This window comes from Ambystoma mexicanum, chromosome 13, assembly GCF_040938575.1.
Source record: "Ambystoma mexicanum isolate Mex_15411 chromosome 13, UKY_AmexF1_1, whole genome shotgun sequence".
Classification (NCBI taxonomy): Eukaryota; Metazoa; Chordata; class Amphibia; order Caudata; family Ambystomatidae; genus Ambystoma; species Ambystoma mexicanum.
Genome location: NC_090938.1, coordinates 486,418,394 through 486,431,379, shown reverse-complemented (window position 1 = coordinate 486,431,379; position 12,986 = coordinate 486,418,394). Strand labels below are relative to the sequence as shown.

The 12,986-nt window shown below is 42.6% G+C and overlaps 1 protein-coding gene across 4 annotated transcripts in view; it reads left to right on the top strand.

Annotated features, from left to right (window-relative positions):
- Positions 1 to 12,986, top strand: part of TANC2 (tetratricopeptide repeat, ankyrin repeat and coiled-coil containing 2) — a 3,436,361-nt gene that overhangs the window by 775,391 nt on the left and 2,647,984 nt on the right. The gene's annotated exons all lie outside the window — the stretch shown is intronic.

Genomic DNA, 12,986 nt, shown 5'->3' with positions numbered 1-12,986 from the left:
AACTCAACACCCCTTTTTTCATGTGATAATGTCCAGATGTGAAAGTACATTTGCAGAACACGGGATTCCCCCTCCCTTTATACACCCAGGCACCATTCTAGTCCACCTTTTCATCCTCGCCTACTGTAATTCCTACTGTAATTCAAACTTCCCTGGATCAGAAGTGTTTTTTCTTTTTGTTTCTGGCTATTGATTGTGTTTTTAATTGAACATGTGGCTATTTGAGCTTTGCTTATTTATTATCTTTGTTTGTATTTCATTGTTATTGTCTCTTCTGTTGTAGTATTCTTTTTTTACTGTAATGTTATTGTATACTGTACTAGCAGAAGTACGCGTTCTGTGGACAGACATTAGAACACTGATCCTGTAGGTCACTGTTCAGATTCGCTTATTGCTTGATGTGCTTTGCACCCTGAAGTAAACTGCACTGAGAATGGGTGCATCTGGCTGGCGGACATACCACGGAGCAGACGTTGGGGGCCGGGGGGAGGCACGACTTGGTGTGCTGCTGCATACTGGGACCTTCTGTGCTCTCTCCACCTGTCGCCTCAACCTGGCCTGGTGCAGTTCATTACGGTGCAGATATCTTGGAAACCATGTATCCTAGGGCCTGGACCTCGAGTTTTGTTCCTCGTGCCAGGACCGGTCCTTCTACGACCACATTAATTTTTCGCCGATTTCATTCAACTGTCTCATGTGTGAAGGTGCTAAAATCTGGGTAAAGGGGAGGGGATTCCAAACATCATGTTGCCAGTAATGTCTGGAGGGTCCGAACAGGTAACTTTGCAAAATGTCGTGCAGATTGTTGAAACACTGTGGAATTGTATTAGGAACAAAGCTCTGCCACAAATCTCGCCACAAACAAACTTTCACATATATATACATATACATATATATACTTCTGAGGCTTGAGGAATCTGCTTAGATCACATGCAGTGCATAGGCCGACATCTAGTGGAAGCTCCGGAGTATTAGTTTGTTTTTTCGAAACTCGAAAATGGGCATCGACACAGGGCATGCCAGTAATACTATCCCTAGTGTGACGTCCACTGTACCCATGATCCCTCACGCGTGTAGGACCCTCAGATTGTTTTTCTCCGCCATACTTGTCGGAAGCATCCCACAGAGTTCCCTGGCTTTAGCCATAATTTGCTAAATAATATATATTTCCCCGTTTTCTTCAATACCCACGTCGAGTCATCGGAATCCGAAGCTCGACGCCGGGCCAGAGAAGAAGACTGCCGTCGAACTACACGACGGACTTTGGGCTTCGGAAGGCCTCTGGCCTCGGGCTGGGCCCCGGAAGGCCTCTGGCCTCAGCCCTGTACAAGTAGGGAGAGTGGGGGGTGGTACATACTCTTCACTCACATATATTTTCATATATATATTCCTACACACTGGCCCGCTGCCACAGGGTGCCTATGGAGGGTACCCCTTTCCAATTTTGCTCCAAGTGCTCCTTGGGTTGACAGACACGCCACTTGTAACCTCTGCCTGCCGAGGGACCACCCCGAGGCGAATTGCAGAGCGTGTAGCCAGTTCTGGTTCAGGTTTTTGAGATAAAGTGTGAGGCCAGGGCATTGCAAAAAGCCTGAGAGGCAAGGGGAGGGGTAGAGACTGCAGCAGGGTTGGCCAGCTCCTTACAAATTTTAAAGATTTCGGCCGAGGTGTTAGATGCCGCAGAGACACTGGCTTGAATGTGGACTCTCTTCTTGGTACGGACAGAGGGACGGTATTGCCTTTGGAGAAGGCGACAGGCCAGTTTGTTAGAGGATGAGCAGAAATCCCTCCATTTTCTCTCCGCCGCCCTACACCTAAGTTAAGTGTAGCTAGGTCGGAGTCATACCAGGAATTGCACTTGGCTTTGGACTTCAGGCGAAACCTCATGACCAGAACAAGAACATCAAGAGTATCAGGAAGAGAAGAATAGAGAGAAGACAGGGCTGTGTCAGGGTGTGAGTCAGCCAGAGGAAGAGGGGGTGGGGAGAAGGTGGAAGCAAAAGCCTCAACTGACTCATGCTTCATGGGCCGGATGTCCGGGAAGGTAGGTAGCAGTGTTGGGGTAGGCTTGGCTTGGGGGGAAGAGAGAGAGAGAGAGAGAGATGAGAGGAGAGGAGGTAGTGGTCACTCCAGGAGAGCGGAGTGGAGAGAGGGATAGATAGGGGGCGGCTAGAGGAGATCAAGACATCAAGTGTGTGCCCTGCAGAGTGCGTTGGGCCAGAAGGGAGGATGGAGAGGGATAGAGAATTGCAGAGGTCGCGAAAGAGCAATTTGGAGGAACAGGGAGAATCAAGGTGAATGTTGAGGTCACCAAGGAGGAGGAGTTGAGTGGTTGAGGCCAGGAGAGAGGAGGAGAGGTCAGCCCACTCAGAGAGAAAGGAGGTGATTTGACCAGGGGGCCGGTAGAGAGTGGCAACAGTAAGAGAGTGGCTAGGAGAGATTGAGAGCCTGCAGACGAGGCATTCGAAAGAGGAGTAGATCTGAGAGGGAATTATAGTGGCAGGAATCCACTCAGGAAAGATCAAGGCTACACCCCCTCCAGGGCGAGTGGATCTGGGTGCGGAGAGGATCTTGTAGCCATCAGGGAGGAGAGTGTCAAAGCTCGTGACAGAGCTGGCCGTGAAGCATGCCTCTGTAGGACCAAGAACTTCAAGGTCAAGTTCTTCAAGGAGGTGGCAGATGTCAGAGGAGTGTTTGACAGCAGAGCGAGAGTTGAGAGTGGCAAGATGAAGAAGGTTGCCGGCCTTAAAGACCTTCCGGGGAGGGGTACAAATCAGAGCTATGCCCTGCAGAGTTGTGGAGGTAGCCAGAAGATGGGCAAAGGAGGGAAGAGTGGGCAAGGTAGCCAAGGAATGAGAGGAGGGGACAGCCTGAGAAGAAAGGAAGTTGATGAGGTGAGGGAAACGCCTATCGAAGAGGAGGAGATTTGCCTGGGGACCTTGGACCATGACAGTGCCATTTAGGTAGACGTTAAGGATGACTCTGGAGGAGTCCAAAGAAGCCATGAGGATTTCCCAGCGAGTGCCACCATTTATGGGAGAGGAGGAGACAGGACAGAGCACAGAGATCATATGGGGGGGGTCCATAGATCAGGCGAAGGAACAACAAAGAGGATGTCGGTGAGGGTCTGTCTGGAAGAGGCGCTGGTATAGGTATCAGCAATAGGGAGACCAGGGTTGGACGCCAAGATATCCTTTTTAAACGTCTTCTTTCCAGACTTAGTGAGAAGGGAAGGATTGTTGATAGAGAAGCAGTTGGAAAAGATGGGAGAAAAAGACAGCGCCATGAGTATGAAGAGAGGAGGCAGGGGGGGGAGAAAGCAGGTGCAGCGGTATGGAACAGTCACTGGGCTAGCAGGATTACAATCAATGGGCAAAGTTAAATGCAGAATTACACCCAAGTTTGACTTTCAGGATAGATGAAGGTCCTGTAGTTAAGGAGACAAGTGGGAGTCCGATGGTAAGGGTGAGTACAGACACGACTACAATTTGAGAACATAACAAGGAGAGCTGAGGAGTACCTGCAGAGTAGGTAGTACAAAGGAAGTCAGAAAGGAGGTACTAACCACGGCAGAATGTGTTGCAAGAGTCATGGTAGTCCAATAGTCCAGGGGTAACAGCCTCAGTGAGGGTTTGGCTGTGGCAGAAATATCATGTTGCAGCCTGTAAAGCAGACAGGGAAGCTGACGGGAGCCTTTGTGTGGGCCTTGGTGTACTGGGCAGGCTCCCGCCTCCGGGTTGCTGCTATTGGTCTATGGCGACCTCTGCAACCAATGGGAGGGGGAGACCAGTGCAGGCCCAGTGGAGCTTAGGCAAAGGGAAAATGAGCAGCCATCTTGGAGGCAGGAAAGAAACAATGGGTCCCAATGAGGGAGAGGCAGAGAAAGAGTGGAAACCAGGGTTTCTCGAAGAAATGAGCCAGGCGAGGGCTCTCCAGGTAGTTAGTGCTTTGCCAGCAAGGTATTTTTCCAATTTAAAGCACAAAATGCTGAGCGCGCTGCATCAGGCGCAAAATACACAAGGGCCAGTGAAATTCAGGCTCTGTCAGTGCAGGATCCTTTCTTTACTGTTCATAAGGATAAACTGGCTCTACATACACACCCTAGGTTCTCGCCGAAGTTTATTTCAAAATTCCACGTGAACCAGTCCATTGAGCTCCTGGCTTTCTTCCAGGAACCCAAAAGCTCTGCTGAGGTGAAACTACACACTCTAGATGTGCGAAGAGCGGTCCTCTACTATGTAAACAAGACCAGACCGCTAAGGAAAACAGATCAACTGTTTGTCTCCGTAGCTACAGGCAAAGAGGGAGATTGCGTCTCTAAAGGTGCCATCTCTAAGTGGATTGTAAATTGTATACAACTGTGTTACTCCCTTTCTGAAAGAACTTTGCCTTTTACGCCTAGAGCCCACTCTACAAGAGGCTTTGGGGCCACTCTAGCTTTCATTGCAAATGTACCCCTTGACACTATTTGCAAAGCAGCTACTTGGAGTTCTATTCATACTTTTACTCAGCACTACTGCATTGACACTCATTCAAAGACAGATTCCCAAGTGGGACAAGCAGTGTTTGCTCAGGACCCTTCTCACATCCCACCTCCTTCTTCTAATACTGCTCGCTAATCAATGCACAGCATGGGATCTAAGCAGATTCCACAAGCCTCAGAAGAGATGCATTACTCACCGTAATCGTATTTGTGATGCTTGTATCTGCTTAGATTCACATGCGACCCACCCTTCCTCCCCTCTGAGAGAAGGCGCTTGGATGTTTGTAGTCTTATCTTCCTTCTATCTGCTTGGATAATCTGTACTCGCGCTACTCCTCATGCTACCGTGTGTCAGAAAAAATACAATCTGAGGGTCCTACACGCGTGAGGGATCATGGGTACAGTGGACGTCACACTAGGGATAATATTACTGGCACACCCTGTGTTGACGCCCATTTTTGAGTTTCGAAAAACAAACTGTAATACTCCGCAGCTTCCACTACATGTCGGCCTATACACAGCATGTGAATCTAAGCAGATACAAGCATCAGAAATACGATTACGGTGAGTAATGTATCTCATATATATATATTTATTTAACACACTCTCTGCCAGATTATTCATGCAGTCACTCCTGAAGAATATTATTTGTTGAAGATGTCCCAAGTATGACTGTGCCCTTAATGCCATTACAGAAACATACAGTAAACCTGTATGGCTGAGCAAGAGCTATGAGAAAGTGTAGCTCTGTATTTGTTATCGCTGGTCCTGTCAGGGATGTATTTCTGAATAAATAGCGATTCCTTTTCCCAATAGCTGCAACATCTCCACGGGAGAAGGAAACCATAATTGGGCCATTGTTATGCCTGTGTAGTTGATAATATGCACATTTTATGCCCTGGTTGTCAGATTTCCTTGGTCTTCGATTTTACGGAGTCCTTGAATATGTGCATGGTGGGATGTAAAAATACGAATCTGAACAGTGTGAAAACTGGTGCACAACGTTCTTAACGGGCTGTGTGGCCACTCAATGGGGATTGATTGATAATGATTTCTGAGGGAAAAAATGTTGTTAGTTGTGGTGTTAGCACTACTGGTAGTTGCATTCTTCTTAATACATTTACTTTTAGTTTTACATTTCGGAAGAGAAGTCACACTTTTTTTCCTACTACCTGGTTCTGTTTTGCTCAGTGACTGTATTAGCTGTTTTGTTTGAACTTTGCGTACAAAGTCTGCTAGAGGGGGTGGCTATTTTGAATGGTTTGAGTTTTATCTACTCTATTTCTGCATTGTTTTCGAGAGTTGCTTTTTTGTAGGCCTTATCTTGTGTCGGTTGGATAAAAAAGGAAAGTGACACGACATTATGAAGTGGTCCAACCGCATAGCGTTTTCAAGCCTTGCATAGTGCATTTAATATCATGTTTAAATATGTTTTGTAGCATAGTCTTTCTTATGCGCAGAGCACTTGGGAGGGAACATATTACTGGTAAATGTCAATTTCCAAAAGGAGAACCTCTGTCTCATAAGCAGGTGTAGGCACTTCAGCGTATATATTGACTACGATATACAATGCAGACGTATGAAGTATACTTGAGTGAATCTGCTAACTTGCAGCAGTATTAGGCTATGGGTGTTTGTTTTTCTGTCAGGTTTTTAAACATCGGGAAAGAATACTACTGTAGTACTTTTGAGTGAACAATCAGTGTTTTCTTGCTCAAATTTAGTTTTATTTGTATTACTTTTTTGTTTTTTAAAGTGAGAAGAAGAAATCAAAGCATTGCTTTCTTGTCTGGCTTATATCTAGAACCTCTCTTCTTGATTGCTGTTTCTTACCAGCGTGGAACTCATAAGCGTCATTTGCTTGCCGGAAAATCTAACTCCACATACTTTGAAAATCATATTGACGTGTTTGAACTTAGACCAAAGTACACCTGAAGTTGCTTCTCACGTAAAAGAAATCTGACCATCTGTTTGTTTTAAATTACAAATTGGTGTGACACCTAAATGCAACACTGATTTTCACTTTTAAAAATCCCAAAAATACTTACTGTCGAATAGGTTAATCATGTTTTTATGAAAGTTCAATTAATATCATTTTGGACTTTCTTCATCTAAACCTATAGACTAATATATTATATTCACACAAATTCACATTCAAAACTAGTAATAATGAGGTTGTGGGAGTAGAGCCCTAGTCAGGAATGCGCACACCTAATAGTTTTAATGGGGATGCTTGCAGTGTTCAAGAAGCAACCCACCATTGTGCACGCATAGTTAGAGCTCTTGCCGATTTCGGCTGAAATTAAGGGGAAAGCACGATTAATACGTGCTTGCAATTTCACGCTTGCTGCATTAGCAGCTCTCCATTCGTGATACAACTACGGCTTGAATCCGAGTTAGCCCACTGACTTGGCCAGTAAACGTTTTCGTGGATCTCCAAATTCCTAATCTTTCTAATCACAACTAAGAACAAATCAAGCATAATCACAACAAGTCAATGTTACAGGAAGCATATTACAGTTCTAGTGTGAAATGTATTTGTATGCCCTGAGGATGGCCTTTTTTGGTTGAAACACGTGTTGGCATCGCATGGCATAATGGAATCTCTTTAGTATTGGTGTTTATTTTACTTTGATTGAATTTCGAACACATGAACCCTACAATGTGGGCACTACATGGCATAATGGAATCCTTTTAGTCATGGTGATTATTTTGCTTTGTTTGAACTTTGAACACATGAACCTTAAAAAATGTGTGTCATCTCTTTTGTGAATCTACTTCTTTTTCATTTGAATTAAACACCGGATGTACATATTTGTGATCACTTCCCCATCCACTTTTGCTTAAATTCGCCACAGCAAGCTTTTTCTAACTGGTTTACCCAGCGCAGCCTGTGTAGATGATAATTTTTAATAATTTGCACATTCAAAACTATCTTGAGAGCTGAGATGTTTGCAACTCTGCTAGCTCAGGTTCTCCCAATTCCATTGCTTTACATGGGAGGAGACCCAATGGCTTTCAATCATATGTCCAGTACTGTGTTAAAACATGGTCTGTCTTAGTGCCCTCTCTGCTGTGTGTCAGTACATTGGCTTGTCTTTATTTTTAAACTAATTCTCACAATAAAACTTGTGCACCGTGCCCGTTCCTCAAAGTAAATGCTTGCAAAAAGCCCATATCTTATTCTTTGATGCACATATTGTGGCACAGCTAATATAGAAACATACCTTTATGGGAAGAGTGATGACGTATCTGATCCTTTTTCAAACTGTTTCCTTTCTGGTTTCGACAAAAGGGCCCTGTCGATGGCTGCCCTTCCTTCCCTAGGTCAGTAGAAAGAAAGTCTCCTATAGTCGTCTGATTGTTTTCGCCTCGGAAGGTGGAGACCACAGGATACAGTTAATTTGTTACACGCTTTGGGAATTTCCCTACGTGCTGGAGCTCAGTTATGTGCACTACTCTTTCTGCACTGCATTCCATACGTTTTCAATGTTAATTGCCACTGTTTTTACTGCACTTCATTCTGCTGTGAGAGTGGGTCTGTGCTGTTAAGTGCCACCTAAATGTGAAAGAGCATTTGAGTTTATGCATCTGTGTCCAATGTCTTGCAGATCCCTGTAATTTAGGCATGTAGCCCTCCCAGGATCTTCCCCAAACAGCAACATGATAAACATGAAAAACACATCTCCTATTCCTGCAAGATTCACCCCCTGGCAGATACGTTAGTTCATACAATACCATAGCAGAGACCATTCTCATTTTTCGGTAAAAAGGCTGCAGGTTTATTCATTAAAATCAAACAATGTAGCTTTTCAATTAAAATCCTCAATTTACATCATATTACTGTAATCAATAACCATATATCTTTGGTGACCCGTGGTTTAGCATAGATTGTTGTTTGCAAGTACATTTAATACGAGGGTGAATATGACTCATATGTTACAAAAAATCTATTAAGTCTTGCTCAATATCTTTCCACACACCAAATATATTGTTGGTGAACCTTTTCTAAAATATTAACTTATCTTCAAAGAGGGCAATCGATATAACGTTTATGTTCCAAGTAATAATTTAAGGTGCTACCATATGTCTGGGCCAGACCTGCCCCCATAGATGTCGCAGATATTTGTAAGAAAAACATTTAATTAAATTGACAGTTATTATTCAGAACCAGTTTCAGCAACGTTAATACAAATATTGTATTTGCTTTAATGTCTTTCAATCTAAGTAAAAGCCATTCCATAGCTTCAATTCCATCAAATAACTGGATTAAGCTGTAGAGGCTCACTACATCCATTGTAAAAATGATGTATTCCTTATCCCAAGTTTCAATTTGTTTTTAACAGTATTAGAAAATGTCCTGCATCTTGAAGTTATGTTAAACTTTGTTGAATTAAAGTTTGTACTATATAGTCAATAAATGTAGACAGGGACTCAAGGAAACTTTCAGTGGATGCAATGATTGGCTGTCCCAGAGGAATTTGCAAGCTTTTATGTATTTTAGATAGAATATAGAAAACTGGAATTAATGAATAATCTTTAATCAAAAACCATTTTGTTTTTTCATTAATGCACTCATTTTTCTCTGCATCATCTAATGTCTCTTTGATCAACCTTTGCGCTGGTACAATAGGATGATAAGCGATCTCTAAATATCTGTAAATGTTACTCAACTGTCTCAAAATGTCTTTCTCATAATCTTGTTCAATAAGAATTACTAATGCCAGTTTGAGGTATTGATTTTGCTTTAAATAAACAAATTATTTCCTTTTTGCTTTCAACAGATTGGGCCTCATTTCAAGGTTGGTGCTGTGGTAAAAAGTGGCAGTAATTCTGTTACCGTCACTTTTCCTGCAACTCCAAACTACAAATTTAGTGGTGTGTGGCCAGATTTACCTGCAGCTCTGAGCTGCCAGTAATCCGGGCACCCCACAACCAAAAAATACCAGTATTACCGGTGCCAATAATACCTGCAAATACCACCATGGAGTCCTATTGACTCCACGGAATGGGGAATTACATCTACCTACTGGCACTTGTAATCTGCTGGTAATTCTGACAGATTAAGAGCCGGCAATTTTAATAGTTTGGTGGTATCCCACGGGATTTACTGCTGATATATCTAAATATCATATTGAAGTTAATTTTCTTCCTGTCCCTTAATGTCGTTTTATAGAAACAGTCTAACATGTTGTAAATTTCAGGATTAAAGAAACTCTTTGGACTACATTCTTTAAATTCTTGCTCTTTTGTTGTTCCTCAATGTAATCTTCTATACTTGAAAAAAAGACCTTCAGTACTCTAAGTAATGTACTATTCGATTTAGGACACACTTTTGTAAAAGTGTATGTTGCGTTTGTCAGAGGATGATTTGATAAATTAATTACTAGCTTTTCTTTGGTATGATGGATGTCTTGGTTTAATCTTTTGGTTGGGACTTTGTCACTGCATTCATTTAACATTTAACTCCTTTCCCTCCTCAGGCATTTTCTGCTTTATGGTGAGGACACAAACTCTGGTTAATATCGGTTGCTTTCTGTGTAATTCACCCGGCCTTAGGATCCATGCTTCATTGAGAAACATTTCATCAAACATTTTGTCCCTGTGCACAATTGCCTCTGTTTTCTGGAGTCTGTTATGGGGTCCTTCACAGGTGAAGTGGACATCTTTGCACTTCTGAGCATGGCATCTCAGGGGCTTTGAGGGGTGACTCAATGCAGTTGAAATGATTTACCTCAACTTGAGTGTTGCAAAATGTACAATTAATTTGGGAACTACAACCCACCCTTAATGTTTTAATGTTCTCACCTTCCAGTGCCCTTAACTAAAATAACAATGACCAAACAGTTCAAGTCCCCCGCCCCATGTAATATTTGGCAGGGCTCACAATGGCAATGGATAGTTGGAAACTCTCAGGCTTGATTCACTAAGGTAAATGAACTTTTCGTTCTAATCAAAAATGTATTTTATTGTTTGCTTGTTTCTTTTATTGTTTGCTTGAAGTTGTTAGGTGCTTATACAATAAAATACTGTTTAAAAGCACCCACAGGGCAAGGGAGGGAGCACGAGTGGGGAATACATTAAAGTACATTAAAGTACATTAAAACACAATATAAAAGAGCAGTGGGGGGAGAGGCCAGGCATTGTGGCCCGTTGCAATTATGATGGTGACATTTTGGGCCATTTCTGCTATCCTTGATGGTCCTGGATGAGCTGGGGTAAACCTGCTTAGAAGAGGCCTTCATGGAGCGGACAACTCTGGTAACTTCCTCAGGTGTGACAGGGATGAAGGAGGATGGAGGAGGGAGGGGGGGTGGAGGTGAGGGTGGTGGGACAGGAAATGAGGGAGAGTAGCAAGTGTGGTAAGGATGTCCTGGGTTTTCAAGACATTAGAAACGACACAGCCTCAATACAACCCAGCATCCTCTCACATCCAAGCTACAATCAACCTGATGGAGCACTGTGTTCAGCTTTTCTCTGCCTCAAATGAATGCCACTTTAGCTCATATGTTGCAAAATTCATCCCACAGTAAAAAGTCTGTCCTGTGGCTGCAATACCACGAGCTAATGGTGGTTTATGAGAGCTTTGTAAGAGTAACCGCTCTCCTCTGAACCATCCAAGACCCTACACCTCCTTATTAATCTTAGATTTTCAAAAAAGGTGTCCCAATGGTCACATCTGAGACACTTGAGGGGGAGGGAAGGGGGTGGTTTATGTGGCTCCTAAGAAGTAACTCATTTCCAAGCTGGGACCCGTGGCAATGTCAAAGTGCTGCAAATTTCTATCTTTAACAGCACCTTGTTTCTTAAGTCATTCTTTTGTCTAATGTCAAGGTAGCCTATATCGGTATGTATTTGACCTACGTGAAATAGTACATTGATGCAATACTGTTTACAACTTGGGTGATGAGTAGTATACTGTCCATTTATATTCTGCACAATTATGTGGCGATATAATAAAGTGCTTTGAAATAATTATACAAAAATAGTGTTTGGGTGGTAGATCCCCCATCCTCAAAATGATTGCTCATTTCTTGTGGGTACAGGTTTGATCTTAACCTTTGAAACCTATTGAGCCAGTCCTACTGTAAAAGCATAGCATTATTTGGCACCTACTGATTACAAAGACATATTTTCTTACCAAAAGTGTAGAGAGAGGTTTGCATTTGTTATATCCAAACCTAGATAGATCACTTGTGTCTTTGAGAAAAATAACTTTTGATTTAAAGGTGCTGCTACGAGCCCCCGCCCCTCAAAACTGCCAAGATGCTGGTATCTGTTTTCGAAGATGGAAGGATCCCAGTTACTAGAAGATATTCCCATCAACGCTGGACACATTTTACAAATGTGCCAATATGAAGTCCCATTTTGTGAGCGAATAGGAAGTCATTAAGTTTGCATTAAGGGGTCTTGGTGCTTCACTTAACCCTCGTGTACTAGGTTTATTAAGAGGGACAATGCGAGCCAAGTGATGAAGCGGGAATGATTAGTTCACTGTGCGCTGACTTTACAGCGCCATCTGCAAAAAAATATGCCCCATCGTCGGATGATAAATGTAGTCTTTGCTCATTAGTATGGGTAGTGCCATTAATTCTTCCATTTGAGAGACACCCTTTGATTCCGTAAACTGGCGACGTTTCTGCATGGAACAAAACGAAATAATCTATCATGGGTGGCTTTATTAAAGAATCCCTCAGTTCCCTCGCCATAAACCAGTGAAATCCGTCCCCCACGCTCCCTTTTTGTTGTACAACTAAGAGACTCGTAATTAGGGACGAAAATGAAATAACATCCTATTTTCAGAATACGTCAATGCGATGATTGATATGCTGTGTTTATCAATTAACGTCTTCCAAAGCGAAAAGGCAGCTTGCAGCCTAGCAGATTTAATTGAATTTGCAAGTCTTTATTGTATTTTGTTGTTTGCAAATGCGCAATATCTGTTACGAACATATGTTTACTCGGCTGCAGAACATTCTAGTGCAATCATGATTCAAGATTTATCACCATTTTTTTTCTTGTGAGTTGTCTTTTCATAAAACGATTTGATGTTCCCTACATTATAATGGGAAAGCACATTTAATTATTTGTATGCAGTGTTGTAAGAATTACCCTTCAATATTAATATCAGGGATTTAAAAAGGATTTTATGAGCTGAAGCTAAAACAAGCTCCTCGGTATGATGCACCTCCCAGGTAGCGGGGGCTACCTCTGTGGAACAAGGAGCTAGCGCATAGCATTTCGCAAGTCTAACTTTCATGTGCCAGGCAAACTATTATACCACCTAGTAGGCTTTACATGCCTTATGCTTCATAAATCTCCTTCATGCGCTTTCCCAAATGCTGATTTAATGTCACATAGCTATGTTTGCATGGCACCAATTGGCCTGAGCAGTTAAAATTAGCTTCTCGTAGGTGATGGCAAGCAAATATGGTCCTTTTGGAGTACATACAACAAGGAACTAAATAATTGAGAAATTTCTATCACTGCAATTTGTGCTTAT